This window comes from Mus caroli, chromosome 11 (assembly GCF_900094665.2).
Source record: "Mus caroli chromosome 11, CAROLI_EIJ_v1.1, whole genome shotgun sequence".
Lineage (NCBI taxonomy): Eukaryota > Metazoa > Chordata > Mammalia > Rodentia > Muridae > Mus > Mus caroli.
In genome coordinates, this window is record NC_034580.1 from 28,986,417 (window position 1) to 28,998,681 (window position 12,265).

Consider the following 12,265-nt stretch of genomic DNA (forward strand, 5'->3'; position numbering starts at 1 on the left):
AAGTAATGTAAATTAAAATTTAAAAAGCCAATACCTAGATTTACCAAGATAAAAAGGATACTGAAGGCAAGGTAATCAAAGGAAGTAAAAACTGCTTTATGCAATTTATGTGTAAGGTGACTCTGTCCTCCACACACTCTGTGTGTGTATCTTCCCCTATGAAATTCATTTCCAGGACTATACAGGCCAGATAGTACATGCAGAACAGGCATCCACAAGCATGGCTACTGTTCTAACTAGCAGCAAAATTGCTGTGTGGCAGGCAGGCATTTAAACAAAGTATGGTGTGTATCCAACTACAATTCAGTTGCTAACAGTACAACTGTTAGAGCGTGGCATCTGTCTGTGATTCCAGCATGGCAGGAGGAGAAGGCAAGAGACCTAATGCTAGCCTGGCACACAGGGAAAGTGCAACAGTGTGCAGTAAATTACAGGAAAAATCAAGTTCTAATATAATCCTCACTGTCAGACACACTAATGCCTTTATAGGACAGAACATTCATATTAACTAAGAACTGATACTAACACTGCTAAATTGAATCTGAAGAGGGAAGACAGGTCAGATCATGGAGGATCACACTTACATCACTGACATCCTAGAAAAGGTCCAGGGACAGCAGTGGGACTATCAGTGGTTGCTATGGAGAGAAATACAAAAGCAGGGCAAGGTCTTGATGACAATAGCTAGAAACAGGTAACTCCAAAGAGAAAATGTTAACTTTACTATGTGCTAATTTAGAAAATAAAATAGATTTACGCTGATATTCTCATCAAGGTTATTTGCTTTCTTCCAGGACTAAATTTGGATGCTGTTTATTTATTACTAAAGCCTTTGTTTTCATTTATTTCAGACTCAAAATTATTGTTAGTCTCCTAAGTAAAAGCAGTGGGGGTGTGGGGGGGTGGGGGTGTCGGTCACCGTTTGCCATACCCGCCATGTCATTATTAAGAACCTTTCTACTTGAGGATGAGGAAGGAAGTCTGCTCATCACAGAAAGGAATGAAGCTCACACACTTTGCTAGACTGTAAGGTATTAGGACAGGGTCTATGATGTACCACATCTTAAGATACATTAATGAATCAATGGTTTTAGCTTCTCTTGAATGGCAGTTGTTTCTTCTTTCCATACATATAATTATAAAAGGATTAAGCTAGCTACTGACAGGGGTTTCTCTTCTCTTGATAGATATTTGCCATCCCTTTGGTCTGAAATCATGTCAAACCTTTATCTTCATGTAATGTAGAAATGTTTTCTCTGCACAGGAGAGGACAGCACTGTGCGCATTACAAAACTGTTCAAATTGCTACGTTATACATTATAATTAGCTTGGCAGAGCTAATACAAATCACATTTACAGACTAACAATAATAAAATTGAGTACCAGTTAAATATCCAAAATAATTAAAGGAATCATTTTTAGCTTGGCATAATTAGCTAATCCACTTTACAAGCATTTATTAAAATGAATTCACATGTTATTATTCCATAGGTAGTTACACAATAGTGTTTATACAGGAAAAAATAATGAACCAAACTCTTTGTATCCAGCACTCCACAATTAAAATGAAGACTCCCCAAGTAATATCAATCTAGGATAGACTAATTAAGTTTGGTTTGATAACCATTCATTTCTTCTATTGCCTCTGAGCAAATTGTTTATTAGAGAAAGTTATTTTACACAAATCAAATCAAACTGGGTAAACCATTATATTTGAGGGAAACTTTAGCCATCAGTCAATTAATCCATCATTCTCTCCAGACACTATTGTTTAACGAGCAGATCGTATTATCAACAATTTAGATATCATATGATTCAATTAGAACAGTAAATTTATTGACAGTTTCTCTAATACTTTTATTATGAGTAAATTTGGAATTCTTTTACCTTTGTGAGTAAAACAAAACCAATTCAAGTATTATAGTGAGATATCAAATAAATACAAAATTCTCTGATGGTTAGAAAATATAGTATTATCAAAATAGGAAAAATAAGACAATGAATTAAAGAGTTGCTGATAAAGTAAAATAAAATTTCAATATGAAAGTTAATGCTAAAGGAACATTTAGGGTACCATAAAGTTATCTGAAAACTTCATTCTAAAAATAGATAGAGAGGAAATTATTTTGCTTATAAACAATTGTCATGTGTTTGTCATTTTAACCTTAATGTTTAATCACACGCCAACTAAATTTGCGAATCCTGTTGAAGCCTAAGAATTCACAGGCCTGGTTTTTTTTTTTTTTCCTAAAATACACATTTCACAGAATACATTAAAATGAAAATATCATACGCATCAATGCTTACAGTCAGCTTGAGGAAGAAAAAAACCTTCCACGTGTGCAGAGCAGACATCAGGTTGGAGTGGTACAACACACTTGGTTTCTAGCCCTCTCTCGGCTGCAGGTGCACACATGTTTTGCTTACCCAAAACATAAATCCCAAGCATGGATTTTGTAGTATTATTTACATAGATCCTTTCTATATTCAATTTCCATTTTATAATTTTGGGTCTTAAGAGTCCAAAATTATTTATTAACAATTTGTTAAAGGATTGTTTCTAACAGGCTTTTATTTATTAGTTTTCCTCATCAATAAGCTTTAATCCCTCATAGCTGTAGACCAAATTTCAAGATAATGTCTCAAAAGAATAAAACTGAGACTTCACTAATGTTTAATGAATATTTACCATTCAGAATGACTGAGACTTATAATTTCACACAGCCAAATTCTCCCTTATTTCACACATGAATAAACCAGAAGAATCTGCTATCATATCAAATAGCTAACTGTCAGTGGTGATTACAAGCAGGCTGACAACCACACTCCAGTTGAACAACAGTTTATGTAGGTTGATGTAGTCATGTAACAATAATATTGAAGCTGTGTCATCTAATAGCACAAACAGATGTCACAGTTCCCGCAGTGGAGTCCCCAGGGTTTAGGATGCTAAAGGGATAACCCAGAGCACCAAGGAAAGGCTGTACCTAAGCCAAAGGAACCCATGACTAGATGCAGGCACATAGCTACATTCCCAGGAGAGGTACTTGTTTCCAGCAGGTATCATTTAAGGAGCAGTACCACAGGTTCTTAGTCACTTTAAAAGCACAATCTTATATTGTATATATTCATGGACTTTCATAATCAAATAGTTTAGGTTAAAAAAACAAGCCAACTTATAGTTTGCAAAGGATGTTTCAGTTTACACATTTACCTGCGAAGAATTACTAGCAGGGGCTGGAGAAATGGCTTAGTGGTTAAAAACACACATTGGTAATCCACACTCACAGCTGTTGGCTCACAACTGCCTGTAATTCCACTTGCAGGGGATCTCTGACCTCCACATATACCTACATACATGTGAACAAATAAAGATAATAAATCCTTAAAAGAGTTAGTAACAAAGTAATTAAAAGGACATCTCCATGAAAGTCCGGTCATATGCTGAAGGTCAATCTTTGCACAGTGAAACCTGCCCCGTACAGAACATCTAACATCTATACTTTTTTGCTCACTTCTTTTTGGATTCCTCCACTTCTATGCCCATTAAAAAATATTCTTGTTAATTTTGAGACAGATTAAGATATCTTTTGAAGGAAACTATAAAAGTATGCCAGCAACTGTAATATATATGGCCTCTGTACAAAGCACAAGCTTTGGCAGGAAACTGTAATTTGGTTCAGCTGACAAAAAAGTGTACTACTTCCTTCTTGAGTATATAATTATTAAGTGATACTGGGGATTGAGGGTTGCTGTTTGGGTTTTTTGAGACAGTGTTTTGTTTTGTTGTTTTTGTATGTACTCTTGCCTGTCCTGGAGCTCACTATGTCGATCAGGATGGCCTCAAACTCTGAAATTTGCCTGCATTTGCTTCCAGAGTGCTGGGATTAATGGAGTCCATACCAGTACTGCCCTATTAACTGATTTTTGGAAAATAGTGAACCTGTTGTTTTACAGGTTTTGACTTACAGTATGTGTTACTGTAGTAAACTCATTCTTCATGTTTCCAATCACCTTCAAAATATTAGCAAAGGAGACTTCTCTGATCCAAACAACTCATCAATATTAAGTTATTATGTCTCTTACCACAAATATTTCATTAAGACTGAAAACAAATGTATTTACCTACAATGACATTGCTAACAAGAATTCCAATGGGAAGGAGAGTACATCAACAAATAACAACATACTAGATCATTCTATCAGGAGTCTGACAGTGAAGGCAGTGGGGCAGCTTAGATTTTGCTGTTGTTCCCACTATGTAGCACAGGTTGGCCTTAAGTTGTATATTTTTTACCCTGAGGTCCCCTGCCTAAGGCTCTGGGCATTAGGACTACAGGTATGAACCACTTCACCTGCTTGGCTTCTTGATTTTTTTGAGATTTTTCCATTTAGTTTAGTAATAGTTTTAGTTTGGGAAAAATGTGAAACACTATAAAAGCAAAACTAGAAAATACTATTTTATAACACACTATGAGTTTCTACCATGGCTTTCTACAGGAAACATCTTTAGGTACTAATTACTTCACTAATCCAAGAAAAAGAGGAACATGACAAAACTTGATCAACAGGGTTCAAGGCCATCAGTGGAAGAAGCAGGACTGGTCAGGTCATCAAGCTCTCAAATTAAGTTATTTCTTACAGCATCACACACATTATATGTGTACTGGCTAATTTTGTGTCAACTTGACACAGCTGGCATTATCACAGAGAAAGGAGCTTCAGTTGAGGAAATGCCTCCATGAGCTCCAACTGTAAGGCATTTTCTCAATTAGTGATCAAGGGGGAAAGGCCCCTTGTGGGTGATGCCATCTCTGGGCTGGTAGTTTTGGTTCTATAAGAGAGCATGCTGAGCAAGCCAGGGGAGGCAAGCCAGTAAAGAACATCCCTCCATGGCCTCTGCACCAGCTCCTGCTTTCTGACCTGCTTGAGTTCCAGTCCTGACTTCCTTTGGTGATAAACAGCAGTATGGAAGTGTAAGCCAAATAAACCCTTTCCTCTCCAACTTGCTTCTTGGTCACGATGTTTGTGCAGGAATAGAAACCCTGACTAAGACAAATTGGTACCAGCATAGTGGGGTATTCCTGTTACAACCTGATCCATGTTTTGGGGAGGACTGTGGAAGGACTTTGGAACTTTGGGCTTGAAGATCCATTCATTGTTAAGAGCTCCTTCAGATGTTGTGAAGGAGCTTGGAAGATAATGTTGAGAACAATACAGAAGATGGAGGCCTGGCTTGTGAAATTTCAGAGGGAAAATTAAAGACTCTTTTCAGGGCCATTGCTGTTTTGATTGTGAAGATTCTGTAGTTCTGGTTAGCTGGGGCTGAAGAATCAGCTGTGATTAACAAAATACCAGAACTACTAAAGTAAAAACTTTGCACTATTGGGACTATTGATGCTGGTTAGCTGGAGCTAAGAAATTATCGGTGATTAAGAAGAGACCAGCATCATTGAGGTGACATCTTCTGGGAAGTGTTTTCTGAAAGCACAAAGAGGCTGTGTTCCAAAGATAGCCAAGGTTGTACTACTGCTGCAGAGGGACTTGGTAATGTGTAAGGGTCACCCAGGTGGTACTGGTTTTGAAGGCATGAAGGGGTCACCCAGAGCAGCTGAGGCTCGGCACTGTGAGAGGCCATGGAAGGCCAGTGGTGAAGGTTCAGCCTCAGTTGCAATTGACTGATCAGGACTGGAGGGGTCATGCAGTGTTTTGGAGATGCCAGTACCATGAGATGACCACCAAGAGCAGCAACAGCAGTGGAGTACAGGCATCTGGAGCCTAGAGGACGATGTGTGTGCTACAAAGGGCATGGCTGGAGAAGTGACCCAAGCCCTTGGAGGAGGCCAGAAGATCGTGAGTTGGATCCCAGACATTGGATGGTTGGAGATTGATTTTTGCTTTTGATTGTGACTGTGCCCTGATATTTTTCCTCTTGAAGGAAGAAACTAGTTTAGTGGAGCCCACAGTTAAGAAACTTTTAATTGTAGAAAGACTTTGGATTTTAAAAGAGATTTATATTTTAAAGAGATTGAAATTTTAAGAATATGTAAAGACTGTGGGACTTTTAAAGTTGTTTAAGATCTTGGGGATGAATAAGAGGCTTACTAGTGATGTATTTGTGTGTCAAGTTGACAAGGGGTCAATTGTACTGGCTAATTTTGTGTCAACTTGACACAGCTGGCATTATCACAGAGAAAGGAGCTTCAGTTGAGGAAATGCCTCCATGAGCTCCAACTGTAAGGCATTTTCTCAATTAGTGAATGAGGGAAAGGCCCCTTGTGGGTGATGCCATCTCTGGGCTGGTAGTTTTGGTTCTATAAGAGAGCATGCTGAGCAAGCCAGGGGAGGCAAGCCAGTAAAGAACATCCCTCCATGGCCTCTGCATCAGCTCCTGCTTTCTGACCTGCTTGAGTTCCAGTCCTGACTTCCTTTGGTGATGAACAGCAGTATGGAAGTGTAAGCTGAATAAACCCTTTCCTCCCTAACTTGCTTCTTAGTCATGATGTTTGTGCAGGAATAGAAACCCTGACTAAGAAGACAATATGTTAGTGAACATATGCAGCCCACTAACTATACACAAAATTGCATACAAAAAGTACAGGCGAGACAGAGTCATCTATATTCTCACTCTCCGCAGTGTACCTTCCTGGGCTAAGACAGCACTAGAAAGCAACAGCATTGTTTTCTCAACTATCATTTTGTGCATCTTCAGGTTTTTGTATGGGTTAAGATGGGAATGGAAGCATCAAGTGCAGTGTCAGCTACAAGGCAAAGAGTACTTGGAGCTGTTACTTAACAGGCAGTCTGTTTCTCATGCTGCGACTCACACCCTAGTCATAGACGAGAGGACACCAGAGCTGGAGCCATTGTTTTCCCACCACTGGAAACATTAGACAGGCAGAACCAGCTAGAACCAGAGATATACTAACCTGATGCTAGTAAACTGTTATCTTTCTGTAAGAGAAAAAACAGGAACAAAAAGGGCATACAGTAGAAAGGCTGGAACTGATGACGTCCAGCAGCATCTGACCTGAGGGGGGTGCTGCACGGTGCTAACGCAGTGCAGTATGTGCTCACGGAGTGTGTGCTCACGGAGTGTGTGCTCACAGGGTGTGTGCTCACAGGGTGTGTAAGTGCTCACAGACAAGCTCAACTGGAGTCAATCTGGGCACACACAGCCAGACACCTCAGATTCAATATTCATTTGACTGGAATTAATTTTTGTTTGTTGAAGGTTCAGAAACCTTTTACGTTCTTCAGACTGTCTGGGATCCCACATTCAGTTAACAATCCCTGTTTGAGATCACAATTCACAATTTATACAAGTGGTTCAGCCCAGAAAAAAAAAAAAAAAGTACCAACTCTTGACCAGGAGGTTCATCGTTTAGAAGAGCAGCTAAAAGTAGTTTTAAAAGGATGATTTTAGCCGGGCATGGTGGCGCACACGTGGAGCATGTGTCCTTGTTATAGTTAGAACATCCTTTAGGTATATGCCCAGGAGTGGTATAGCTTGGTCCTCAGGTAATACTATGTCCAATTTTCTGAGGAACCGCCAGACAGATTTCCAGAGTGGTTGTACCAGCTTGCAATCCTAACAACAATGGAGGACTGTTCCTCTTTCTCCACATCCTCACCAGCATCTGCTGTCACCCAGCACTCAGGAGGCAGAGGCAGGTGGACTTCTGAGTTCGAGGCCAGCCTGATCTACAAAGTGAACTCCAGGATAGCCAGGGCTATACAGAGAAACCCTGTCTCGGGGGGGGGGGGGNGGATGAAGATTTTATTCCCCCAGCATTTCATTATTAGAATTTCCAAACATACAACACTGTTGAAAGAATTCTTCAAGGACTATGAATGCACCACCACCTCACCACCTCTATTTAAAATTGAAGACTTCTCCACTAGTGCGAGTTTTGTCATCGCTCTGATTCCCTAAGCCCTGAGTTCAGAAGAGTTTTAATAATCAGATAAAATAGTTTCTATCAGGAACTTCGGAACTCTGACCAGTACTTTGACTGCAAGTTATCATAGGTATCATGGAAGACCAGGAGGCAGTGCCACACCTCTTCCTACCATCAATGAGGTCATCAACTCCTGTGACTAACAAAGGCTCTACTACATGCAAATGACAAAGTCTTGCTCTTTAGACAGAAAGCTTCTTTTGGACAGTTTTCTAAATTTCACCCTTGAAATTCTAGTGCTGGCTAGCCACATGATGCTGGGATATGAGCACTGAGGAGAAAACTCTACACTGTAGGGTTGAGGAATAGGAAACTGAGAAAGATCAAGAATGAATCTGCATTTCCTCTGGGTTCTAGAACACTTGTACAAAGCACTGGCTACCATCACTACACGGTCCTCTATGCGGATCTCAGTATATGAAATTCAGTGGTCTTTAGGGGTTCAGAGACTTGATAATCATTTAATCTGCTAGAACTAGACTCTAACCTGGCTGAGGATGGGCTAGACTGACTGATGTCTAACAGACAGAACATGGTAAGAATAAGCATAGCTATGAACATAGTGGAGCATGTGTCCTTGTTATATGTTGGAACATCTTTTAGGTATGTGCCCAGGAGTGGTATAGCTTGGTCGTCAGGTAATACTATGTCCAATTTTCTGAGGAACCGCCAGACAGATTTACAGAGTGGTTGTACCAGCTTGCAATCCTAACAACAATGGAGGAATGTTCCTCTTTCTCCACATCCTCACCAGCATCTGCTGTCACCGAGTTTTTAATCTTTGCTATTCTGACTGGTATGAGATGGAATCTTAGGGTCATTTTGATTTGCATTTCCCTAATGACTAAGGATGTTGAACATTTCTTTAGGTACTTCTCCACCATTCAAGTTTCCTCAGTTGAGGATTCTTTGTTTAGCTCTGTACTCCATTTGCAGTAAAAATAGTATTTTATTCCCCCACCCCACCCCCCACCAACCCCCAGTACACTTTTCCCCTCTCCTTCCCACAGCAATGCTACAATCAGAAAAAAATAAGTTTCAGGGGGCAGGAATAGGAGGGGAGGGGATATGGGTAAAAACAGTCAAATCACAATAGGAATTTCCCCAAACGCGTTAATCCCTCTTAGTCATCCTCTTCGCCCTCATCGTCCAGCTCTCGTTTTCACTTTTGACTCCCTTCTTCTTCACCAGCTTCTTCTTCATCTTCCTCGTCATCCACTTCCCCATCACTGTAACCTTCCTCCTCCTCCTCCTCTCCATTCACGTCCTCTTCCTCCCCTTCTTCCTCCTCATCCTCTTCCTCTTCCACTAGCTGGGCATATTCACCATACTCCTCTTCGTCCTCATCTTCCTCATCGTCATCCTCCACGTAGCCCTCAACATTGGAGTCAGGGGCCTCCTGGTTGTCCCTGTCATGGCCATCAAGGTGCATGACCTGGGGCAGGAGCTTGAACACGTTTTCTCGGTAGGCATTCAGGTTGGTCACCTCACAGTTAAACAGATCTAGGCTCTTGAGATCCTCTAACTTCTTCAGCAGCTCTATTGTGCTGAGATCTTTTATTTTGTTGCCACTTAAATTTAGATGCTTAAGATTCGGACATTTCTCTGCCAACACTTCCAGGTCCCCTGAGATTCTGTTTTCGCTTAATTCATGCTTCTTGAGTTTGTTTAACTTTGGTAAGTTGGAAATGGAGGTGAGGCCTACGTTGATTGTACTTAGGAATTCCAGTTCTTCAAACTCATCCGTGAGGCCTTCAATTTTGCCTTCAATTGACTTACAGTTATCCAGGACCAGCTCTTTCACATCAGAGGGTGTCCTGTTCCGCAGCTCTAAATAAATCCGTTTGTCCATCTCCATCTCTTGTGCTCTCTCTTTCTGCAGAGGATCCTGCGTCAGTGGAATTCAATCAATAAACCCTGAATCCACCACCGTGCGTTTTAGGACTTTGAAGGCTCAACCAGCTCCGCTCAGTTCTCCCTGCACTCCATTTTTTAATAGGGTTATTTGATTGTCTGGAGCCTAATTTCTGGAGTTCTTTGGATATATTGGATATTAGACCTCTATCAGATGTAGGATTAGTAAAGATCTTTTCCCAATCTGTTGGTTGCTGTTTTGTCTTATTGACAGTGTCCTTTGCCTTACAAAAGCTTTGCAATTTTATGAGGTCCCATTTGTCAATTCTTGATCTGAGAGTACTACTCATATTAAAAACAGTGAATTCATGAAATTCTTAGGCAAATGGATGAAACTAGAAAATATTAGCCTGAGTGAGGTAACCCAATCACAAAAAAACACACATGGTATGTCTTGCGCGAGTCCGACTCAACCAGCAAGAACGATGCTGCAACAGGATTCTTCTGCACACGTTTATTGGGAGAGTTTGATTGTAGAGGCGAATAGACCCCGAGCCCAGAACTGGTACTGCTTTATATAGGCCTAGGAGAGGCGTGTCTCACACCCGGATTGGGTGTGCTTGGTTGATGCTTACCACCTCATNTGCATGCCTACATCTGATTGGTTAATTTCTCTCTCATCTGATTGGTTAACTTCTTTCTCATCTGATTGGTTAATTTTGGTTAATTCTCAAAACCTCATCTTGGCAAAAATACTTTACTGCCTATGTATGCGTGGTGGCCAACAGAAGCCAGTGCCACCCTGCAACGGCACATGTGGCTTCCCACAGGTATGTACTCACTGATAAGTGGACATTAGCCAAAAAGCTCAGAATACCCAAGATACAATTCACTGACCACATGAAGTTCAAGAAGAAAGAAGACCAAAGTGTGAGTGCTTTAGTCCTTCTTAGGAGGGGTAACAAAATATTCACGGGAGAAAATATGGAGACAAAGTGTGGAGCAGAGACTGAAGGAAAGACCATCTGGAGACTGCACCACCTGGGGATCCATCCCATATACAGTCACCAAATGCAGATACTATTGTGGATGCCAAGAAGTGCATGCTGACAGGAGCCTGGTATAGCTGTCTCTTGAGAGGGTCTGCCAGAGCCTGACATATACAGAGGCAGATCCTCACAGCCAACCACTGAACTGATTACGGGGTCCTCAATGGAAGAGTTAGAGAAAGGACTAAAGCTGATGAAGGGGTTTGTAACCCCATAGGAAGGATAACAATATCAACCAACCAGAGCTCCTAGGGTCTAAACCACCAACCAAGGAGTACACATGGAGAGACCCATGGCCCCAGCCGTATATGTAGCAGAGGATGGCCTTGTTGGACATCAATGGGAGAAGAGGCCCTTAGTCCCGTGAAGGCTCGATGCCCGAGTGTAGGGGAATGCGAGGACAGGGAGGTGGGAGTGGGTGGGGACACAAACCCAAGGAAGCAGGAGAGGGATGGAATAGAGCCTTGCTGGGGTGGGGTGGAAATCGGGAAAGGGGGATAACATTTGAAATATAAATAAATAAAATATCAAATTAAAAAAAAAGCAAAGTCAGCAAGGAAAAAAAAGAAGAAGAATAAAAAGAAGAAGCATAGCACCTTTCATCTTATTTTCTCCTAAAAAAATCTAGCGGACATGTCCAGGGGGAAATCTAGACAGCTGGGAAAGGACACTGACTTCTGGCATTACATGCGGGCATATAACAAACACACATATACACACATACACCATTTCTCAAAACATATTTACAACTGAAAAAGACATTCAATTAGATTCTCCAAATTTTGTATACCACTTATTTCCATTTTCAGCACCCCAAATAAATAAAACAGGACTCTCCAAGTTTGAACAGAGCTATTAGCTACTTTTTTTTTAGTATGCTTAAAACTTTGGTTTTTTTTTTTCTTCATATTTTTTATTGGGTATTTATTTCATTTACATTTCCAATGCTATCCCAAAAGTCCCACACACACTCCCCCACCCACTCCCATACCCACCCACTCCCACTTCTTGGCCCTGGCGTTCCCCTGTACTGAGGCATATAAAGTTTGCACGACCAATGGGCTTCTCTTTCCACTGATGGCCAACTAGGCCATCTTCTGATTCATATGCAGCTAGAGACACGAGCTCCGGGGTGGGGTGGGGGGGTGCGGTATTGGTTAGTTCATATTGTTGTTCCACCTATAGGATTGCAGATCCCTTCAGCTCCTTGAGTACTTCACCTAGCTCCTCCATTGGGGGCTCTGTGATCCATCCAATAGCTGACTGTGAGCATCCACTTCTATGTTTGCCAGGCCCTGGCATAGTCTCACAAGAGACAGCCATATCTGGGTCCTTTTAGCAAAATCTTGCTAGTGTATGCAATGGTGTCAGCGTTTGGAAGCTGATTATGGGATGGATCCC

General features: G+C 41.1%; 1 protein-coding gene and 1 pseudogene across 2 annotated transcripts in view; both read right to left on the reverse strand.

The window, feature by feature from the left end:
• Nucleotides 1-12,265, reverse strand: part of Ranbp17 (RAN binding protein 17) — a 308,796-nt gene that overhangs the window by 184,080 nt on the left and 112,451 nt on the right. The window lies entirely within an intron of this gene.
• LOC110304429 lies at nt 8,958-9,848 on the reverse strand (annotated as a pseudogene).